The sequence below is a fragment of the Aquarana catesbeiana genome, linkage group LG02 (assembly GCF_042186555.1).
Source record: "Aquarana catesbeiana isolate 2022-GZ linkage group LG02, ASM4218655v1, whole genome shotgun sequence".
Lineage (NCBI taxonomy): Eukaryota > Metazoa > Chordata > Amphibia > Anura > Ranidae > Aquarana > Aquarana catesbeiana.
Window position 1 is genome coordinate 518,091,483 of NC_133325.1, and position 24,346 is coordinate 518,115,828.

The following is a 24,346-nucleotide window of genomic DNA, read 5'->3' on the forward strand; positions in this document are numbered from 1 at the left end:
GATACATACTCAGAGGCGCCCCATTTTCCTTGGTTTTTTTCCCTGGCCAGCTCAGTAGATTGCTTTAAGAAATGCCTGGATACTTTCCTAAATGTACACAATATAACTGGGTACTAACATTTATAGGTAAAGTTAATCCAGGGAAAATCTGATTGCCTCTTGGGGATCAGGAAGGATTTTTTTCCCCTGCTTTAGCAAATTGGAGCATGTTCTGCTGGGGTTTTTTGCTTTCCTCTGGATCAACTGTGGGTATAGAATTGGGTATATTGGATTGTACGATATTTTTTATTTTATTTATTTATTTTTTTTATGGTTGAACTGGATGGACTTGTGTTTTTTTCAACCTGACTAACTATGTAACTATGTATATATACTCTGCAGAAAATTGGGCCTTAGGTGTTGGTGGTGCCAGAACACTGTAACCCCTCAGTTACTCTTGTTGGGCGCAGGAACAGGTGCTGCTGTTAAATATTATTTCAAAAATTGTAATTACATGTCCGTGTTAAACAGGGGCAGAAAAATTTGGCCTTGGGTGGTGGTGCCACAACACTGTAACCCCTCATAGTTACTCTTGGTGGGCGTAGGAACAGACCCTGCAGTGAAATATTAGATCAAGAATTGTAATTGCATGCCCCTGTTAAACCGGAGCAGAAAATGGGGCCTTGGGTGGTGGTGATGGTGCCACAACACTGTAACCCCTCACAGATACTCTTGTTGGGCGCAGGAACGGGCCCTGCTGTTAAATATTATATCAAAAACTGTAATTACATGCCCCTGTTAACCGCTTGTGGGCCAGCCGCCGCAGTTTTACTGCGGCAGGTTGGCTCCGCTGCACGAAATCACGTTATTGTATGTGATCTCGCGATGCTTGGCAAGCATCTCCCGTTCTGCCTAGTGACACTGTCACTGATCATAGCTCCCTGTAATCAGGAGCGGTGATCAGTGTAGTGTCACACAGCCCCTCCCCCCCCACAGTTAGAATCACTCCCTAGCACACACTTAACCCCTACAGCACCACCTAGTGTTAACCCCTTCACTGCCAGTCACAAATACCTTATACTTCTTAATAATAGACCTCACTGTGCTTCTAGGCATTGATAAAGCATTTGAATTTATTTTTGTATCTCCTGACTTGTGCCTGTCCACAACTTTAACCCCTTAGCGCAGACTATGCAGTCTCGGCTTTAAGGGGCTGTACCGGGAGCTGCAGGCATCACCCCCCCGTACCGTTTTTTAGAGTGGGCAGTCGGCTCTTCAGGGATAACAACCGATGCGGCTAAAAGCCGCTCGGCTGTTATTCTGAAGGAGTAAGAGGGGACTCCCCCTCCTGCCACTCTTCTCGGGCCTCCCGTCCCACCGGGAGACCCAATCCACGATCCATCACTTCCGGCGGCCAGAGTGAGACTGGAAGGAAGCCTGAAATGGCTTCCTTCCAGTCTCCTATGTGTAAACACGGAAGCAGCGTCACAACGTCACTTCCGGTTTACTCGGCTGCCAATGGTGGCGATTTAAAAAAAAAATAACAGTATTCAGAATCTCAGTTTTTGGCAATCTGAATTCTTTGAAGTGCAAAGGAGGGATCGGGATCTTTTAGACCCCCGATCCCTCCATAAAGAGTACCTGTCACCACCTATTACTGTCACAAGGGATGTTTACATTCCTTGTGTGCACAGCGGCCAAAGCATCATTGGTTGCTAGGACACTGGTACATGTTCCCCAGGGCACTGCCCACCCCCATGCGATTTTTTTTACATCCTCTTGCCTAGTAGTCCAGAAAATTGGTATTTTTAACCACTTGATGACCAGCAATGTAGTGGTTTTACTGAGATGATGCCTGCAGCTGCAGGCATCATCCCAGTATTGTTTTTAGAGATGATGGTGGGCTCAGTTGTAAAAGCAATCTTAGTGGCTACCTAGGCACTGGATTGCTTTTACAAGCAGTGGGAGGTGACATCCCCCCCTCCCGTGGCTTTCTCGTGCTGTCACGTCACACGGGACACCCAATTGGTCAGCTGGTGCTTCCACCGACTCATCATAGAGGCATACAGAGACTGGAATGGCATATGTGAGCATACATAACTACTGGTTTCCCAGGATGTAAATGGCGCCATTTTTAAAAAATAAGAAGCATTTAATCACACTGATGATTGGTGTGATCAAATTCTTTTTAGGGCAGAGGATGGATCTGGGGTCTAATAGACCCGAGATCTCTCCATAAAGAGTACCTGTCATTGCCTATTGCTATCACAGGGGAGTTTTATATTCCCTGTGACAACAACAAAAGTGAAAAAAAAAATGACATGATATTACTTCCAGTTTACCTGGCCGTCAAGGGCTCCATTTTTTGAAAATCGAAAGTATTCAAAAAACGCTGATCTTGGCATTTTGAACGCTTTCAAGTCCAAAGGAGGGATTTGGGGTCTTATTGACCCCAGATACCTTCATAAAGAGTACTTATCACATGCCTATTGCGGTCACAAGGGAGTTTACATTCTTTGTGACAGCAATTAAAGTGAAAAAAAAAAAAATATATATTTAAAAAAAAATTATAATTAAAAATAAAATTTAAAGTGCCCCATCCTAGCACACAAAGGCGAACGTGTGTGTTGGTCCTGGATGCACGCAAACAGCGATCACCCCACACAGTGCCCCATCCTAGCACGCAAAGGCGAGCACGTGTGTTGGTCCCGGGTGCACGCAAACAGCGATCACCCCACACGTGAGGTATCGTCAGATCATGGGCAGTAATTCTAGCACTAGACCTCCTCTGTAGATATAAAGTGGTAACCTGTAGAGGCTCTTAAAGCGTCACCTATGGATAGTAAAATTTACAATTTTGTTTGTCGTTGCTGTGCGGACATGTGCATTTTTAAAGAGTGACATGCTTGGTATCTATTTACTCGGAGTGACATTATCTTTTATATTTTACTAAAAATTGTATTTTTTTTTGCATTAAGATATTAAAAAGTGTATTTTTTCCCCAAAAATTGTTTGTAAAAACACATCGCAAACATTTTGTGACATAAAAATATTGCAAAACCCACCAATTTATTCTCTAGGGCCTCTGCTTTAAAAATATATAATGTTTGGGGGTTCTAAGCAACAAAAAACAAAACAGGTGTACAAAAAGTGCTAGAAGATGCCTGGTCTCCAAGTGGTTCAAGTTCACATAACCCTGCTGGAACCAAACCCAAAAGGCAACCTAATCAGCAAGTAAGGTCAAATTTCTTTAAAATGAATATTTCCCCCCAGACAACACCCAAGTGTCTCTGCCCACCTAACTAGGGGCAGGGAAAAGAGGTCCTTCTCGATACACAGTCTCTCATTGATTGGCAGAGCTATCACTCTGTCCAGGTTTATACTTTGTCCTTCCTATGTTCTCTCGTACATAAAGCAATATTAGAGCTTTTCTTGAATCTGGCGAGGATCTCTAAAGAACGACTTGAGAACTACACAGCCCACTCAGCCCTTCCAACCCTACACGTATTACGCTATAAGCGAGAATCGCTTTTTGCTCCGGAAGCGGAAGTGTTCTGTCAGGTCATGGCACTTCCGGGGTCAGAAGCGCTTAATGTTTTTGCCCAGGAGCAGTTTATGAGGGGTCCAGAGCGAACTGTCAGAAAGGGCCATCTGTAAGACGATCGGATGGCCGGAGTGGCAGAGTGAATTGCGGCAGGTAAGTGGCTCTGTGCACATAATGGAGGCGTCTTCCGAAGATGACGGGGATCTCTGCACAAGTTTCGCTGGCAGTCCACCCAGTATCTTGCTGTATTGGAAGTTTCGTTTACTGAGGTTCTTGGCTTCATTACTGCTTGTCCTCACTATATGCTGTGCTTTCACCTCATTTCCTGTACAATAAATATCTGAGCTTACAGGGAGAGAAAGTCTCACTTGTGGATGACAGCTGCAGTCAGACTGACCTCAGTCTGACAACTTCTGTCACAGGTTTATTGCTGTCTTTTTGTGTCTGCTGTGAAACTTTCTTATTACTTCCTGTTCTGGTGACACCTGTTAGCAGTGGAAGGGAGGGGGGAGGCGTTTACTAAAACTGGAGCTGCTGTGCATAGTAACCAATCAGCTTCCAGCTTGTTAAAGCTTTGAAAATAAAAGCTAGAAGCTGGTTGGTTACCATGCTTAGGTGCTACAGATTTTGTCCATGCCAGTCAAATTCCAGTGTATCTTAGGCCTTGTTTACCTTTTGCTTTGCTCTCTGAAGAGTGTTTGATGTTTGGATTACTTTTCAGGGGGCATTTGACAGGCAGAGAGGAAACATAGTATTGCCTCCTCCACTGCCTGTTTTAACCCCCCAAATCCTGGTCTGCTGTATTGTGCTCAGTTCTGGGTGGTTGCACGAGACCCAGTTGAATGAGTCGTGTTTGACGTGTTGTAGTGCCCTAACACATTTGCTACATCAGTGCAGCCAGTCAGTGTCCGTGAGCAGCTCCACACCAGTCCCAGTTTCACCATAAGTCATTCACACGGGGCGCGTCAATGCGTACGCTGTGCGGGGGCCACGTTCACCCATACAGGGGATGCACAATGGTTAGTGCTTTCCCATTGATGTCAATTGGGACACAACCACTGCTTCCAATCTGACATCTGTGTGGGTATAAGGCCCGAACACATACGGTGTGAGTTCATAAACACGCACCTGCACTGATGTCAGATTAGGAGCAGCAACTGTGTCCCAATAAATATCAGTGGGACTGCTTGCACGGGGATGCATGGAACACTTATGCATCCCCGTGCTGATAAACACGGCCTTTTGCTGGGGGGACACATTGATTGCAAGCGGTCATGTGAATGAGAGGTAATATACAGCCAGTCACAGTGTCCCCAATCACCACCACACCAATCCCTCTGTCACCAGAAGGTCTCATTCACCCAGGGAATATTATTGCATACCCTGTGTAAAATCCATGTTTACTATGTTCCACCCTACCCTCTGCTGACAGTCCCATTGATATCTATTGGGATGCAGCAGCTGCTCCCAATGTGACATTCATGAGGGTGCAGGTGCAAGGCCCCAAACGAAGACAGTGTGACCAGCCAGTCACAACGTCCCCAATTACCATCAGTGTCGCCAGCAACAATGTTCCTGATTATCGCCACACCAGTGCCACTGTTACCAGAGCCAGTGCAGCCACCAACAGTGTCCTTGATCTCTACCATATCAGTACAGTGTCAGCAGAGCCAGTGCAGCCAGCAACCGCATTCCTGGTCACTGCTACACCAGTGCATGGTTGCCTCTGTCTGCTGTCTGTACTGACCCATTTGCACATCCTGCTGACTGCATTCCTGAGACCCCAGTCCTAGCCATCCCCTGCAGACAACTGCACTCCTGGAACCACAGGATCGTTTTTTGTTCACCGTTTGTGCAGCCTCCTATACCTACTGGCCAGTAAACAAGGTATTCCTGGGAGCAGCCACGTACCAGTAGGCTAGGCTTGTTTGGCTTATAGGAATGGGAGCTACTATCGGCAATGCTACACTAAGCTATATTCTCTGACTACTCATACAGAGGTGAACATTACAATACATTGGGTTTGATACAGTTAGTTGATCTTTGTGATGTGGTAGAAATAAGATATACCTACGCTCAAATCTCAATAGCTTGTACATGTATTAAAAGATTAGGACATTTTGAGTGGTCTTTACCGGTACCAGAAAAGGAACAGCATTACGAAATTTTACAAAATCCTTTTATTACACATACGTTACAAAAAATCTAAAATTTATTAGCACAAGATAAAAACAAGAAAATTAAAGCTCTCATTAATACAACCACATAGTATTTATCATATTGGTTCCCTGTTACTACTGAGTCAGAGGTCGACGTTTCGCTTTATGCTTCCTCAGGACCTTATTTCCTTGACTGCAAAAAAAAAAAAAAAGGATCCTGTATAAGAAAAGAGAGGAGGGAAACATCATATTCAATTGAATGAGAAATGCAGCATAGCACTTAAGTAGTATAATCCCCATATATTATGGAGATCAATGTACTGAGAGTGCCACTCACAAATCAAAGAGAGCCCTCATACAGTACCACACAAAAGTGAGTACACCCTTCACATTTTTGTAAATATTTTATTCTATCTTTTCATGTGACAACACTGAAGAAATGACACTTTTGCTACAATGTAAAGTAGTGAGTGTACAGCTTGTATAACAGTGTCAATTTGCTGTCCCCTCAAAATAACTCGACACACCTCTATTGGCTGATAGGTCAGCAGTATAATCTCTGGATCAAACTGCTTTTGGATAGCACCTGGCATGTTACACATATGAGGGCTCTCTTTGATTTGTGAGTGGCACTCTCAGTACATCGATCTCCATAATATATGGGGATTATACTATTCAAGTGCTATGCTGCATTTTTCTTTCAATTGAAATATGATTTTTCCCTCCTCTTTTTTTCTTATACAGGATCAGTTTTTACAGTCAAGGAAATAAGGTCCAGAGGAAGCATAAAGCGAAAAAGTCAACCTCTTTGACTCAGTAGTAACAGGGATCCAATATGATATATACTATGTGGTTGTATCAATGAGAGCTTTAATTTTCTTGTTTTTATCTTGTGCTAATAATTTTTAGAATACATTTTTTTGGTAACGTATGTGTAATAAAAGGATTTTGTAATCTTTCGTAATGCTGTTCCTTTTTCGGGTACCGGTAAAGTCCACTCAAAATGTCCTAATCTTTTAAAACAACCTATATATGGATGTGGTACCCCCTTAAACATTTATCTTTTTAAATAGCTTGTGCATTTATATAATTCATCAGGTGCTAAAGGGGTGTGACCACATGTTAACACTAGACATTCCAGATAAATCCTCTACACACTGCTATATATGCTTTCTAGCAGGGTGAATTTAATTTAAATCACTGGTAAAAAGGCTTGATTTAAATCAACTCGATTTTAAATCATAATTTTTAAAGAGCAACTGTCATTTCTGTCCCGCATCGATTCCTCCTCCTGATCACTTTAATGGAACGGCTGGTGATGCGGCAGTGACGCAAGGTGAGTGGACGCCCACTAACAGGCACTGCCATGATGGATCTAAAATGACAGGTGCTCTTTAAATATAAGGACTTATTCCTGCTGGTAATTAGAATCTTTAATATTTGTAAACAAAATTAAGATTTCCTATTTAGAATAATAAGCTGTCAGGTTAGTAAACCAGCAATGTCAGAACCGATTCAATCATACAGTTTGTGGTGTACAGAGATTTGCAAAACAATGGGATAAAGTAATATTCCTAGGCTTTGGTTTATCTCATGGTTACTGTGAGATTGTGTGAATGCATCAATGCAGTGCAGTTATCTCTGCTTGCAGAGCTTGGATTCATTGAAAGTTTACCAAAAATGTAATAATTGCAGAATATACAGCCTCATGCTACATAACTAAGCTCCATTTCATATAAATAAACTAAATTAGTAATGTACCTTAGATAGAAAAAAAAAAAAAAAAAAAAAAAAAAAAAAAATATATATATATATATATATATATATATATATATATATATATATATATATATATATATATATATATATATATATATATATATATATATATATATTTTAAACTTGACAAAATAAGGTTCTGCCCTTAGTTGTACTTTTAATCATTTTAACCACTTCAGCCCCGGAAGGATTTACCCCCTTCCTGACCAGAGCACTTTTTACAATTTGGCACTGCGTCGCTTTAACTGCTAATTGCGCGGTCATGTAATGCTGTACCCAAACGAAATTTGTGTCCTTTTCTTCCCACAAATAGAGCTTTCTTTTGATGGTATTTGATCACCTCTGCAGTTTTTATTTTTTGCGCTATAAACGGAAAAAGACCGAAAATTTTGAAAAAAAATGATATTTTCTACTTTTTGTTATAAAAAAAATCCAATAAACTCAATTTTAGTCATACATTTAGGCCAAAATGTATTCGGCCACATGTCTTTGGTAAAAAAAATGTCCATAAGCGTATATTTATTGGTTTGCGCAAAAGTTATAGCGTCTACAAACTAGGGTACATTTTCTGGAATTTACTCAGCTTTTAGTTTATGACTGCCTATGTCATTTCTTGAGGTGCTAAAATGGCAGGGCAGTACAACCCCCCCCCCCAAATGACCCCATTTTGGAAAGTAGACACCCCAAGGAAATTGCTGAGAGGCATGTTGAGCCCATTGAATATTATTTTTTTGTGTCCCAAGTGATTGAATAATGACAAAAAAAAAAAAATTACAAAAAAGTTGTCACTAAATGATATATTGCTCACACAGGCCATGGGCCTATGTGGAATTGCACCCCAAAATACATTCAGCTGCTTCTCCTGAGTACGGGGATACCACATGTGTGGGACTTTTTGGGAGCCTAGCCGCGTACGGGGCCCCAAAAACCAATCACCGCCTTCAGGATTTCTAAGGGCGTAAATTTTTGATTTTACTCCTCACTACCTATTGCAGTTTTGAAGGCCATAAAATGCCCAGATGGCACAACCCCCCCCCCCCCCCAAATTACCCCATTTTGGAAAGTAGACACCCCAAGCTATTTGCTGAGAGGCATGTTGAGTCCATGGAATATTTTACATTTCGACACAAGTTGCGGGAAAGTGACAATTTTTTTTTTTTCTTGCACAAAGTTGTCACTAAATGATATATTGCTCACACAGGCCATGGGCATATGTGGAATTGCACCCCAAAATACATTTAGCTGCTTCTCCTGAGTATGGGGATACCACATGTGTGGGACTTTTTGGGAGCCTAGCCGCGTACGGGGCCCCGAAAACCAATCACCGCCTTCAGGATTTCTAAGGGTGTAAATTTTTTATTTCACTCTTCACTGCCTATCACAGTTTCGGAGGCCATGGAATGCCCAGGTGGCACAACACCCCCCCCCCCCCCCCCAAATGACCCCATTTTGGAAAGTAGACGCCCAAAGCTATTTGCTGAGAGGCATGGTGAGTATTTTGCAGCTCTCATTTGTTTTTGAAAATGAAGAAAGACAAGAAAAATTTTTTTTTTTTCTTTTTTCAAAACTTTGTGACAAAAAGCGAGGTCTGCAAAATACTCACTATACCTCTCAGCAAATAGCTTGGGGTGTCTATTTTCCAAAATGGGGTCATTTGGGGGGGTTTGTGCCACCTGAGCATTCCATGGCCTCCGAAACTGTGATAGGCAGTGAAGAGTGAAATCAAAAATTTACGCCCTTAGAAAGCCTGAAGGCGGTGCTTGGTTTTCGGGGTCCCGTACAAGGCTAGGCTCCCAAAGAGTCTCACACATGTGGTATCCCCGTACTCAGGAGAAGCAACAAAATGTATTTTGTGGTGTAATTTCGCATATTCCCATGGCATGTTTGAGCAATATATCATTTAGTGACAACTTTGTGCAAAAAAAAAAAAAAATTTGTCTCTTTCCCGCAACTTGTGTCACAATATAAAATATTCCATGGACTCAACATGCCTCTCAGCAAATAGCTTGGGGTGTCTACTTTCAGAGAAGTGGCCTCTCTACAGTAAAATATAAAAGTAGCAGAAGTGCATATGTACCATCATCCAGAAATCAATATCAAAAGGGGGTTGGAAGCCTGATCCCCAGTCAGGCGACCAAAAAATGGAGCATATTGGACTATTACAGTACAGTAATTAAGGGTAACCATAAGAGCAAGTGACGACAGTAATACAATTATAATTCATTTATTGATGCAATGGACAGAACATGATAATACAAAAACACTTAATAAAAGTACAGGCATATCACCAATGGATTCAATAGTATACAATACAGCACAGAATCTCAGATATCATATTCCTCGACTAGTTTCGCGGACACAGTTTTGTCTACTTTCCAAAATGGGGTCATTTGGGGGGGGGTGTTTGAACTGTCCTGGCATTTTATGCACAACATTTAGAAGCTTATGTCACACATCACTCACTCTTCTAACCACTTGAAGACAAAGCCCTTTCTGACACTTTTTTTGTTTACATGAAAACATTTTTTTTTTTTTGCAAGAAAATTACTTTAAACCCCCCAAACATTTATATATTTTTTAAAGCAAATGCCCTACAGATTAAAATGGTGGGTGTTTCATTTTTATTTTTCACACAGTATTTGCGCAGCGATTTTTCAAACGCATTTTTTGGGGAAAAAAAACACACTTTTTAAAAATTTTAATGCACTAAAACACACTATATTGCCCAAATGTTTGATGAAATAAAAAAGATGATCTTAGGCCGAGTACATGATACCAAACATGACATGCTTTAAAATTGCGCACAAACGTGCAGTGGCAACAAAATTAATACATTTTTAAAAGCCTTTACAGGTTACCACTTTAGATTTACAGAGGAGGTCTACTGCTAAAATTACTGCCCTCGATCTGACCTTCGCGGTGATACCTCACATGCATGGTGCAATTGCTGTTTACATTTGACGCCAGACCGACGCTTGCGTTCGCCTTAGCGCGAGAGCAGGGAGGGATAGGGGTGCTTTTTTTTTTTTTTTTTTTTTTTTTTTTTTTATTATCTTATTTTTAAACTGTTCCTTTCATATTAATAATAATAATATATATTTTTTTTAATCATTTTTATTATCTCAGGGAATGTAAATATCCCCTATGATAGCAATAGGTAGTGACAGGTACTCTTTTTTTTTTTTTTTTGAAAAAATTGGGGTCTATTAGACCCTAGATCTCTCCTCTGCCCTCAAAGCATCTGACCACACCAAGATCGGTGTGATAAAATGCTTTCTCAATTTCCCAATGGCGTTTACATCCGGCGAAATCTAAGTTATAAAATGCTTGTAGCTTCCGGTTTCTTAGGCCAGAGAGATGTTTGGAGCCACTCTGGTCTCTGATCAGCTCTATGGTCAGCTGGCTGAATCACCGGCTGCATTCTCAGGTTCCCTGTTGAGACAGGAGAGCCAGAGAAAAACACGGAAGACGGTGGGGGGGGGGGGGCATTCCCTCCCACTGCTTGTAAAAGCAGTCTAGAGGCTAATTAGCCGCTAGGATTGCTTTTACATGAAAGCCGACCGCTGGCTGAAAAGAATGATACCAAGATTATACCTAAACCTGCAGGCATCATTCTGGTATAACCACTCAAAGTCATGAATGGCGTACCTGAAGACAAAAAAATGGTTAACAATAAAGCACAGTAAACGGTAAAGTATAAAAAATTGCATACCTGAAAAGCAAACCTAATAACAATAAAAAATTGCAGAATAGAATACAGTAAAAAAGAGCAGAAGAATAGAGAGAGAAAGAGAGAGAGAGAACAATAAAACGACAACTATTTTTTTTTTTATTTTATATATTTTTTTGTGGTGTGTTTACACTTTTTTTTTTTTTGTAATTGTAACTTTTATAACTGTAACCGGTTCCAGGTTCGGGTCTCTCAAAATGCAATGGCATCTTGGGAGACCCTGTGAAAGTGCGCCTAGTCTGTGCAATGCTGTACCCTACGCTAATACTCAACTAGTGAATGGTAGCATTCAAAACATTCACCAATGCAAAGACCAGGATTGTCAGGACAGGCGGGACAATAATAGCGGGTTCGTTGGGTAGGGGTACTCGGGAGGACATAAAGAAAATGCCTCTCATGCAGCCGACTGCATTTGGTTGGGGATGTGAATGGAGGAAGTACGGGTGCTGCAGAAGTGGTGGGTTCCCAATTAGGATTGGCGAATGCAGCAGGAAGGGCACTATGGGTACGACAGGCCTGTTTGTCTTCTTCTTGGTGGCAGCGGGACACTACTTGTGCTTGCCACCTTACTAGCTTGAACTGCACTTATGGGACTCGCCATGTCACCAAGTGTTACTGCAGTGCTGGTTTGACTACGACCGGGGTGTACTAGGCCGCTGGTGCTTGCCAGTTCACCAAAACGCTACCAAAAAAAACTGTTAGCGATCGCAGGGATCAGGCCTGACTCTGCGAACGCTGCAGTTATGCGTTTAGTGTTTTGTAAGGGACAGTGATCAATCGATATTGCACTTGGGTGGGCTGGGCCGGGCGGAGGGGCAAAACGCAGGTGCTAGCAGGTATCTGGGCTGATCCCGCTAACACTGCGTTTTTTGGGAACCCTAAACTGCTGGGGACGCTAGTATAGATCTGATCGGATCAGATATTGATCCGTTCAGATACTATACCACTAAGGGAGGCGTATGCTGCGTGCGTGGGTGTTAGCGCTACTGGCGCTAACCTGACGCTGCCTGGGGCGACGCATATCACCGCCGGCCAATCAGGGGGCCAAACCTTTATTCGGTAATAAACGGCGGGTGCCCTGACACTGTAAAAAATAAACTAACTAACCAGCGTCGCCCATAACAGTTAACGTGCCATTCTGCCGCAGTATATCTGCGTTAGGCGGTCGGCAAGTGGTTAATACCCCTCCTTACTGCCCAAGCCATTTTTCAGATTTCAGATTTCAGTGCTATCACACTTTGACAATTACTTAGTCATGTAACTCTGTACCAAAACTAAGTTTTTATCATTTTTCTTTAGACAGATAGAGCTATCTTTTGGTGGTATTTAACCCCTTGCCGTCCGGCCTATGGCCAAATGGCCTATTGTCGATCCGGGTGGACTTCATATGATGTGATCACGTGGTACAGACTGGGCCAATCACAGCCCATCTGTGCCATGTGATCAGCTGTGGCGAAGCACAACAAAACAAACTGAATGAATTTTATTCAGTAATATGCTTGCATATAGCAATAAAATCCATTGCTATAAGCAAACGTAATATGTAAAAAAAAAACAAAAATAAAAAAACGGATCACTTCCCCAGAGTAAGTACAATGTCACTATAGTAACATTATATTCCTCTGGCCAAAGTTTTAAAAGAAAAAAATTGAACGGGGTTTTTTTTTTTTCCCATACTGTCACCATTCTCAGTGTCCCTGATCACCACCACACCAGTTATTTGATGACACTGTACTGCTCTGGTGACATTATGTTAAAAAAAAAAATTAAAAGTCTTCATTTTTTTTTAAAAATGACCAAAAATGGCTTTTTTTTGTCTTTTTTCTTTTTTTTTTTTTTCATTTATCAAAAAATGAAAAACCCAGTGGTGATTAAATACCACCAAAAGAAAGCTCTAGTTGTGTGAACAAGATGATAACAATTTAGTTTGGGTACAGTGTTCCATGACCACGCAATTGTCATTCAAAGTGCGACAGCGCTGAAAGCTGAAAATTGTCCTGAGCAGGAAGGCACCGGGGGGTGGGGGGGGGGGGGATGCCTGGTATTTAAGTGGTTAAGAGGGTTTTTTTTTTTTTTTTTTTTTTTTATAGTACTTACCTAGGTGGATGCAGCATCGGTCCCCTGCTGGCTCCAAGACTTGTAACGGAGGGATCAAAAACCACTGATCGCTCTGTTCTCAGTGCTCCGTGAGCAGAGAGCTGGTGACTGTCAGTCACCAGCTTGAGCTTTTGCTGTACTTTCCCTTTTAATCACCACTGAGTTTTTACTTTTTACTATATAAAGCGAAAGACTGAAAATTTTGAAGGAAAAAAAATCTTAGTTTTTGTTATAAAACTTTGCAAATAATCTTTCTTCATAAATTTAGGCCAAAATGTATTCTGGTATATTTCTTTGGTAAGAATAATCCAAATCAGTGCATATTTAGCCTGTGTGAAAGGTAGAGACTACAAACAATGGTGTGTGTGTGTGTGTGTGTGTGTGTGTGTGTGTATATACAGGTGCATCTCATAAAATTAGAATACCATCTAAAAGTTACTTTGTTTCAGTAATTAAAAAAGTGAAAATTAAAAAAAGTGAAATTAAAAAAGTGAAACTCATATTTCGTCACAACCAGAGTATTAAAGCATTTCTTCTAATTTTGATGATTATGGCGCACAGCTAGTGGAAATCAAAAATTCAGTATCTCAGAAAATGAGACTACTACATAAGACCAATAAAACAAAAAACACATGTACAGCAGGGATATTGAATTAAAATTCATTGAGGTCCGATTAGTAAAATTTTCTTCCAGCCGAGGTCCAAATCGCAGTTTTGTGCGATGACTCAGATTCTTTACATCACAGCCCAGGTGTGCAGGCACGACAGTCCATTCATTTGAATGGGCTGCTGTGCCTGCGTTTTCTGCTGGGGAAAAAGTCCTGGCACCTTTTTAAAAAATGCAGCCGCATGGAAACTGCATGGTGCGTTTGTACCATGCAATTTCCATGTGCGGGAAATTGCACCTTGTATTTCAGTGCGTTTAAGAGTCAATGGTACCCCTACACGTTTTCTGTGCAGCACCTCATTTTGTGTGCAGCTGCCTGTCCCCTTCACATCACTCCCTTTATGGAAATGCAGATTTTTATTTTACAGCAGGACTTGACACCTGCCCACACTGCCAATAACACCAATACCTGGTTTAATGATCATGGTATCACTATGCCTGATTGGCCAGCAAACTCTCCTGACCTAAACCCCATAGAGAATCTGTGGGGTATTGTCAAGAGGAAGATGAGAGACACCAGACCCAATAATTAAGATGAGCTGAAAGCCGCTATCAAAGCAACCTGGGCATCCATAACACCTTAGCAGGGCCACAGGCTGATCGCCTCCATGCCATGCCGCATTGCTGCAGTAATTCATGCAAAAGGAGCCCCAACCAAATATTGAGTGCATACTATACTGTACATAGACCTACTTCTCAGTAAAAAAAAAACCTTTCTATATTAAAAATCCTCCTTCTCTTCCTTTTTTTTTTTTTTTTTTTTTTTTTTTTTATTTGTCTTATGTAATAATCTAATTTTCTGAGATGCTGAATTTTGGGTTTTCACTAGCTATAAGCCGAAATCGTCAAAATAAAAGCAAGAAATGCTTGAAATATATCACTCCTGTGTGTAACGCATTTATATAAAATATGAGTTTCACTTTTTTGAATTTAATTACAGAAATGAACATTTTGATGATATTCTAATTTTATGAGATGCACCTGTATATTTGAAAATTGGTCAATCCTGATGTACTGACTGCCCATCTCATTTCTTGAAGCCCTAAAATGCCAGAATAGTGCAATTACCCCCCAAATGACCCCTTTTTGGAAAATGGACAGTCGAAGGTAGGTTTTCTACGGGTATCAATTATGCATCTAATTTCCTGACTACCTATAATTTCTGGAGGCCCTGGAGCACCAGAACAGTGGAAACGCCTACAAAACTACCACATTTTGGAAAGAAAACACCCCAAAATATGTATTTTCTAAGAGACACAATGAGTCTTTTTAAAATGTCTTCATCCACCCCCCCCCCCCCCCCCCCCCCCCCCATTTGTCTCGTTTGTTATCACTGAAAGTGAAAGTAAATTAAAATTCCTAATTTTGTGTTGACCCCAGAACAGTAATAGATGGAAAATCTTCCAATGGGTATGCTAGTGACTTGGATGACAACCAGGGATTTCCTCCCACTTTCTGTTTTGGATATTGGATAGGAAGTGAAGTAAAACCTCCCCAGTTGGCCAAATGGGAAAAAAAAGACAAAAAACTGGCAGAACATTTTCCAAAATGGAACACAAAGTTTGGCCTTTAGTTCTGCTTTAAATCTAGGGGTACGAGAAATCATTGTGTAATACCTGCCATACTTGTCACTCCAGTGCTCTCCTTTGCTCAGGCTTGTGGGCTTTAAAGGGGTTGTAAAGTCAGGTTTTTTTTTTTTTTTTTTTTTATCTTAATGCATTCTATGCATTAAGATAAAAAGCCTTCTGTGTGTCAGCCCCCCTAATACTTACCTGAGCTCATTCTCTGTACTGTGGTTTTTGTTCAGAATTTATATTTACCGTATTTATTGGTGTATAACACGCGCCGGCGTATAACACGCACCCCAAGTTTAGGAGGGAAGTTTAAGGAAAAAAACTTACATTTAAATGCCCATCAATGCAGCCTTGTCAGTGTCCATCTGTAGCCTTGTCCATTATTGCAGCCTTGTCAGTGTAGCATTGTCAGTGTCCATCTGTAGCCTTGTCCATCATTGCAGCCTTTCAGTGTTAGTATAGCATTGTCAGTGTCCATCATTGCAGCCTTTCAGTGTTAGTGTAGCCTTGTGAGTGTCCATCTGTAGTATCATTGCAGCCTTGTGGGTTTCAATCTGCAGCCTTGCCCCTGTGTTTGCAGTGCTGCCTTTAAAAATGGCGCCGCCGAGAGCCGCGAAAAGGCTCACAATCGGCGGGGGATCGGCGTATAACACGCACCCATGATTTTCACCTGATTTTAAGGGGAAAAAAGTGCGTCTTATACGCCGATAAATACGGTATTTTAAAACTGAATGTTAAAAGCAGGTGAAATTTTCAAAGAGCATTTATTCATTCAGCGAATGTACAAATATTTTTTGTATGAATATCCTCGTCCGTAAATCAATAGGTGTATGGACAGCATAAGGCTCGATTCACACCTATGCAGTTTGCTTTTGATCCATTTCTGCAGTGCTTTTATCTGTGCGTTTTTGCACACACAATTTTGCTGCGATTTGGATTTTTTAATGCTTTATTTTCTCAGGTCGTCTTCCAGGACGGCACCCTGAGAGATGACTGGTCCACCTGACAGGAAACACAATCAATCAAAGAGGTTAAAAGCCCCCTCCCCTCCCCGTGCTCCTCAGTTTTTTGATTGTGTTTCCCCACAGCGAAACCATTTGTTATTTTATCTATAAGACCCGAAGCCTGGGGCTGGTGGTCTCCCCCTGGGAGCCGGACCAAATGCCTGGGAAGCCTCTGGGTCTGGCAGGATACATTATCCTTCCTAGGTGGGGTTCCCCTATCTTTTCCTCAGGGGGGCAGTGCAAACTGAAGAACCCCCCCCTGAGCGCTGAAGGTCCCTGGGTACAGTGGTGTACCCAGAACTTCAGGGGCCTATTTTCCTGCCTCCTCTCCTTACCTGTCCAGTGGCCGTGCAGAAAAGGAGCCTGGTTCTCCTCCCATAGGGCGGTGAGTTGCTTGCCATACCTTTTCAGGTGCAGAGGTGCTGGTCAGGATGGGTTTCTTCGATCAGCAGTGGGATAGGGGGGAGCTGTATTGATGCTCTGGTCGGCGTCTGCCCCCCCCCCGCCCGTTTTTTTCCCTTTAGCTGTGAAGGGGGTAAGCTGAGAGAGTGTGCCTGCACTGCTCAGCGTCCTGTGGGCGCTCGGCGCCATCTTGTTAAAGACTGTGGAGGAGTGTGTTGTAATACATTACTTCCTCCACTGGACAGGAAGTGAGCTCAGCGTGGCCCGCGGCATTTCCGGTCTACGGCAAAATGGCAGCGGCGTTAGCGCGGTGGAGGGGAGGAAGCCACAGCCTCACTCATCTCCAAAGGAGATATAAATCCAGCTGGAGCAGGCGCCCATTTCTCCTACAGACCAGGCTATTTGTGCAGCATGGAACATGAGGAGAGACCTGCAGGGTCCACGGCCATTGAGGAGACCACAGGGGGTGAGTCTGACTAGCCGCCAGAGGTTTAGATGGGGGAGGGTACCCCAACTCTTCTCCTCTGGGTGTTACAGTGCTATATTAATTCCTGTATTATTTTATTTCAGGGGACGATGCCACTGCCCGTGAGGTTGCCAGCCGTCCCGTAAAATCTACCCGCTCTAAGAGATGCGGGAACTGTAATGACAGGTTACCCCCAAATCATCCTAAGCCTTTCTGTTTTAAATGTATACAGAAGCTAACAGGGAAGGAGACATCTCAGATTATGAAGGACTTTCTCACAGTTCAAACGGAGATGCTGTCCACTCTAAAGGCTTTTCAATCCTCCCTTAAGTCTAGGGAGTCAGAGGCCCATACCAGTAAAGACGCCTTCTCCCAGGAGGGCTCCGCTACCTCTAAGGGGTCTAAATGTGTCAGGCGAGTGGACAGCCAGGAGGAGGAGGAGGGGGAGGACTTCAGGTCTAGTAGGCATATCTTTTCAGCCGACGACATGGAGGGCCTCCTGAGGGCCATTTATGCTTCAGAAGAGATTCAGGAGCCCACTGAGCAGGTCTCTGCCCAGGATAAGATGTATAGGGGCTTAATCAAGCCACAAGCCAGGGTTCTTCCTGTACATTCCGCCCTTAAAGATGTTATCTTAAGGGAGTGGAAGGAACCGGAGAAGAGGCTCCTGAAATGCAAAACATGGAAACGTAGATGCCCCTTTATGGTAGAAAATGAGAGGTTTTTTAAGACCCCTAGATTAGAAGCCTCCTTAGCTCAAGTGTCTAAACAGTCCGATCTCTCCTTTGAAGACACGGGCAATATGGATCGGAAGGCAGAAACCAATTTACGCAGTGCCTGGGAGGCTAACGCTGCGGCTATGAGCCCCGCGTTGGCCTCGGCTTGCATTGCAAGAAATGCTGACATGTGGGTATGTAATTTGATGGACCATGTGTCCCGAACCTCCAAATCTAAGGAGGTCTTGGATTCATTGGAGGTCATAGGAAGTGTAGTTGCATACCTAGCGGATGCTGCGGTTGAGACAGTGCGTGCTACTGCTAAATCTGGTGCCTTACTGAACTCAGCCAGGTGAGCCCTCTGGGTTAAAACCTGGGATGGGGATAGTTCATCCAAGACCCGGGTTTGTGGCCTCCCCTTTGAGGGTTCACTCCTTTTTGGTACTGGTTTAGATCAAGCTCTGGCTAGGTCTACTGAACAAGGGAAGAAATTCCCCGTTAAACCGAGAAGGGGCAGGAAGAGGTTTTTTCGTGGCCCTCAAGCAAAGAACCGCTTCTCAGAGAAAAAGGTCTCCCCTGAAAGGCGTTGGGGAGCTGGAAAGGAAAAGCAGAAATCAGGCATTCTCTTTTCCGGCCAGAAGTCGGGCGACAAGACCACCAAATGACTTGCCAGTAGGGGGAAGGCTTTCCCACTTTATCCCTCAGTGGGAAAGGGTCACACAGAGCCCCCACATTCTTCAGATCCTAAGAGAGGGTTACAAGTTAGAGTTTCTCTCCCCTCCTCCCCCCCAAGTTTCTTTTGACCCACCTTCCCAAGGATCCCTGCAAGGCAGGAGGAATCCTACGGAACATAGAAGAGCTGGCCAGTCAGGAGGTCATAGTGCCAGTCCCAGAGGACCAACAGGGTCGGGGGTTTTACTCCCACATATTTGTGGTGCCCAAGCCCTCAGGAAAATATCGTCTTTTAATAAATTTAAGGAACCTCAATGTCTTCCTGCGGTACAAGAAGTTCCGCATGGAGAGTGTGTACTCCCTCAGAAGACACCTCCTCAAGGACGTGTTCATGGTAACCTTAGATTTAAAGGACGCTTACCTCCACGTCCCTATATTTCAGGGTCATCAGATCTTCCTGAGATTCGCAATTGCCTCCCCACAGGGAATTCAGCACTGGCAGTTTGCGGCCCTCCCATTTGGACTGGCATCCAGTCCAAGGGTCTTCATGAAGGTGCTGGCAGAAGTAGTGGCCTTCCTACATCTCCAGGAAATAACATTGATCCCCTATTTAGACGACATTCTGATTTACAATCAGAATTGGGACCAGCTGCTTCTGGATCTTACCAAGGTGATGGAGACCTTAGAATCTCTGGGATGGATCATCAGCAAGGAGAAATCCTCACTGGTTCCGACCAAAACGAAAATGTACCTAGGATTCTTGGTGGATTCCTCGGAACAAAGGTTAATTCTTCCTCAGAGCAAGGTAGAGGCCCTTATTTCAGCAGCCACATCTCTGCTAGAGGCAAGGACGATCTCACACAGAGGTATTATGATGGTTCTGGGCCTGATGACTGCATCTATCCCTGAAGTTCCTTGGGCACAGCTACATTCCAGGACCCTCCAGCACTTCCTCCTATCCTCTTGGGACAGGAAAAGGAGCTCTCTGGACCTAAAGGTTGTCATTCCGGTCAAAGTGAAAAGATCTCTTCACTGGTGGCTTCTTCCTCAGAGGCTTCGGGGGGGCCTCCTTTGGAGTCAGCTTCAGCCTCTCAGAATAACTACAGATGCATGTTCCTGGGGGTGGGGGGCACACCTAGAAGATCTAAAAGCCCAGGGGTCCTGGGACTCGAGGCAGAGAAAGTCCTCCTCCAACTTTCGAGAGCTTTTGGCCATCGGAGAAGCGTTAAAAGCGTTCAAAGGGAGAATCAAGAACCAGGAAGTTCATATCTTTTCAGACAACGTCACAGCAGTGGCTTTCCTGAATCATCAGGGGGGCACCAGATCCACGTCTCTCCTGGCCTTGTCACTAGAGATCCTGGGTTTGGGCGGAGCACAGGGTTCTCTCTATTTCCGCAGTTCACATAAAGGGAACTCTGAATATAGAGGCAGATTATCTCAGTTGCCAGCCAAGCCAATTCTGCAGGGAGAATGGGAGCTGAATTCAGAGGTTTTCTCCCTGGTATGTCAGCAATACGGCGTTCCAGAAATAGATCTCTTTGCACGCAGAAGGGTAAAGAGATTCTTTTCCTTTGCCCGGGAAGTGGGCTCGGAGGGGAATGATGCATTGGCCCAGGTTTGGAAGTTCAGGTTGGCTTATGCCTCCATCCCCTCCTGTGGCTTATCCCGAGGGTTCTTCAAAAGTTGTTTCTCTCGGAGGGCAACCTAATTCTGATAGCCCCTTGGTGGCCCAAGAGAGCTTGGTTTCCAACCCTACAGGATTGGTCCATAGCCCCGCCTCTTCACCTTCCTGTTCGGCGCGACCTTCTCCTTCAGGGTCCAGTCTGCCATCCAGACCCCAGCTTCTTCAAGCTGACGGCCTGGTTCTTGAAAGGCGGAACCTGCGGGAGAAGGGCCTGTTGGACAGAGTAGTGGATACTCTACTTCTTAGGAGGAAGCCGGTCACAAGGTATATTTACGCTAAGACCTGGGGGATTTTCTCTCGCTGCTGTCAAGCGAGAGGAACTTCCCAACAAGAGATCCCCGCCATTCTGGAATTTCTCCAGGATGGAAGCAGATCAGGGATTAGCAACCAAGACACTTAAGGTACAGGTCGCTGCCCTGTCCTGTTTTTTGGAAAGACGCTTGGCATTGGACCCCCTGATCAAGAGATTCCTTTTGGTCAGAGAGAGGTTGTCCCCTGTCCAGATGTCTAGGTTTCCACCTTAGGACCTTACCTTGGTGTTGGAAAGTTTAACAAAGGCTCCCTTTGAACCAATAGATCAGATCCCCCTTAGGATCCTCACCTTTTTAAGTTGGCTTTTCTACTAGCCATCACAACTGCCAGGAGAGTAGGCGCGATACAGGCCTTCTCGATTTAAAGAGCCATTTTTTTGTTTATTAGAGGACAGGGTGATACTTAGGCAGGACCCCCTGTACCACCCTAAGGTAGCATCTACGTTTCACAGAACTCAGGAAGTAGTGCTGCCTTCCTTTTGCAACAATCCCAAAAATGAAAAGGAAATTTCTTTTCACTGTCTGGACGTCGGACGTTGTTTATTATCCTACATAGAAAAAGTTAAGGAGTTTAGAAGGTCCAGCCATCTTTTTGTTAATTTTTCCGGCCAAAAGAAGGGCCAACAAGCAAGTAAAGCATCCATAGCTAGATGGATTAAGCACACTATTTCCCTAGCCTATGAGCATTCCGGTAAGGCAGCCCCTAGGAACCTCAAGGCACATTCCACGCGATCTCTGGCAACCTCTTGGGCGGAAAGGGCCGGAGCTTCGGTGGAGCAGATATGTAAAGCCGCTACTTGGACAAGCCAGAACACCTTCCTGAAGCATTAGTGTGGAGTTACTGTCTCCTCAAGATCTGGTGTTTGGCAGGAAGGTCCTGCAAGCGGTTGTCCCGCTCCTAAGGTAGGCCTGAGCTACTTGCTCCTCTCTCCAGGGTGCCGTCCTGGAAGACGACCTGAGAAAATGGCCAGTTACACTTACCGGTAACTGTGTTTCTGGGAAGTCTTCCAGGACGGCAGGCCTACTTCCCACCCGTTCTGTTTAGGTATGGTCTAATATATAGGGTGTGGTGGTGTCAATCTTTTCTTCACTCTCGTGCACTGGTGTGGGTCAATACTTTGTCACAACTGAGGAGCACGGGGAGGGGCTGGGGCTTTTAACCTCTTTGATTGTGTTTTCTGTCAGGTGGACCAGTCATATCTCGGGGTGCCGTCCTGGAAGACTTCCCAGAAACACAGTTACCGGTAAGTAAGTGTAACTGGTCATTTTTTTTATTTTATTTTGCCAATTTCTTGTTGGGCAGATCAAAAAACAAAATTGCTGCACTACATGCTTTTCTGCAGCTTCTCCATTGAAGTCTATTGAACCAAAAAAGCACTGTTTTTGAGTTTTGAAAAAAAGACATTGACCCTTTCCAAATACGCAGCAGCTGAAAAAAGCATAGATGTGAACGTGTCCCATAGGAAACCATGTTAAAAGAACTGTAGTGCGTTTCTGCAAAAAGCACCAAAAGATGCATAGGTGTTATCCAGGCCTAAGACGTTTAGTAGCAGCAGCATGCTTTCTCTTATATGATTGTGTCATAATGGGGTTAAAAAAAACCTAAAATTAGCCCATTTTATAGTATAAAAAAGCAGATAATTGCTACGATAAGACCCCTTTCACAGTGAGGCGTTTTTGAGACGCATTTGGGCTAAAAATAGGGCCTGGAAAAATGCATCCCCTGCGGTCCCCCAGTGTGAAAGCCAGAGTGCTTTCACACTGGGGCGCTGTGCTGGCAGGACATAAAAAAAAGTCCTGCAAGCAGCATGTTAGGGGCGGTGAAGGTGTATACACTGCTCCTGCCCATTGAAATGAATGGGCACTGTTGCCGAAGCGCTGCTACACGGGCACATTTAACCCTTTATTTGGCTGCTAGTGGGGGTTAAAAGTGCCCCACTGGCGGCGCTAAAACTAACAGCGTTTTTAATGTCCACGCCTGCCCCAGTGTGAAAGCAGCCTGAGGGGTTAATTTTATTCTCTCTCTCTCGCCGCTAAAAATAAGTTTTACTGTCAACGCCAGTGTGAAAGCAGCCTAAATGTAATTGTAATGCTGTGTATCTGCCTCCACCCTCTCTGGTTTCAGATGGTGATCTTCCCTGCACACAGTCTTTAACTGCTTGCCGACCAGCCGCCGTCATACTGCGGCAGGTCAGCACGATCCCGCGAACCGTCTTAACTGTACATCGGTCCCTTTTAAGCGGGGTAGCAGGCACACGCCCGCTGCACTGCGAGGGTGCCAGTGTGTGTGAGTGTGGGTGTACACACACATCCCTGTTCTGAGAGGCAGATCATGAGTTCCTACTAGCTAGTAACAGTGATCTTTCATTTCCTCCAGTCACTCCCATCCCCCTACAGTTAAAACACACTAGGGGACACGGTTAACCCCTTGATTGCCCCCTAGTGTTAACATCTTCCCTGCCAGTGACATTTACACAGTAAACAGTGCATTTTTATAGCACCGATCGCTGTATAATTGTCAATGGTTCCAAAAATGTGTCAAAAGTGTCTGATCTGTCCATTACTAGTAAAAAAAAAAAAATAATAAAAATGCATTTTTTCCCTATATTGTAGACGCTATAACTTTTGCTCAGACCAATCAATATAAGCTTATTGCATTTTTTAAAATTTTTTTTGTCTATACAAAAATATGTAGAATACATATCTGCCTAAACTGAGGAAAAAAATTTGCTTTTTAAAAAAAAAAAAAAATGGGGATATTTATTATAGCAAAAGTACAAAATATTGTGTGGTTTGTTTTTGTTTTTTTTTAAACTGTCGCTCCTCCTTTTGTTTATAGCTCAAAAAACAAACAAACTCAGAGATGACCAAATACCACCAAAAGAAAGTTCTGTTTGTGGGGAAAAAAGCACGTCAATTTTGTTTGGGTACAGTGTTGCATGACTGCGCAATTGTTAGCCAAATCTTCTGGGGCTGAAGTGGTTAAAGTGATTGTTGTTAAAAAAAAAAAAAAAACATGTTATACTTACCTGCTCTGTCTAATGGTTTTGCACAGAGCATCCCTGAGTCTCCTCTTCTGGGGTCCACCACTGAGGCTTCTGGCACTTCCTGACTTCAGGGTGCCCCAGTAGCAAGCTGCAAAGGCGTCCCTATAGCAAGGTGAAAAGCCTTCTGACTTTAGAACCACTCACTTCCTGACCAGGACTACATGTCCCATGAGGCATTGCTCCTTTCACATTCACAAGTTCTCGGGCACTTACTGACATGCATGGATGGTGAACTGAGCTGTATGCGTGCTGCATTGTATTTTCTGATATGTAAACAAATAATGCCTTCTGTATGCAGACCAACTAATCGGCTGGCCGATTAATCGATTATGAAAATAGTTGACAACTATTTTCATAATCGATTAGTTGTCGATTAATTGATTAGTTGTTTCGGCCCTAGAGCAATTCTATAGGGACAAGCAGGGAGCATCTTACCATGGGTGATTTCAACTAATTGCTAGTGATAATTTCCTGTCTGAAATCAAGTGCAAGTCTGTGCTAAAACTAAAATCCCT

At 43.5% G+C, this 24,346-nt stretch overlaps 1 protein-coding gene across 2 annotated transcripts in view; it reads left to right on the forward strand.

Annotated features, from left to right (window-relative positions):
• The first annotated feature begins 3,524 nt into the window (after positions 1-3,524).
• ELK4 (ETS transcription factor ELK4) overlaps positions 3,525-24,346 on the forward strand; it is a 119,024-nt gene continuing 98,202 nt past the window's right edge. For both annotated transcript variants that reach the window (XM_073615795.1, XM_073615796.1), the window contains exon 1: positions 3,525-3,676. The gene's annotated coding sequence lies outside the window, so the exon portion shown is untranslated. The remainder of the gene's footprint in view (positions 3,677-24,346) is intronic.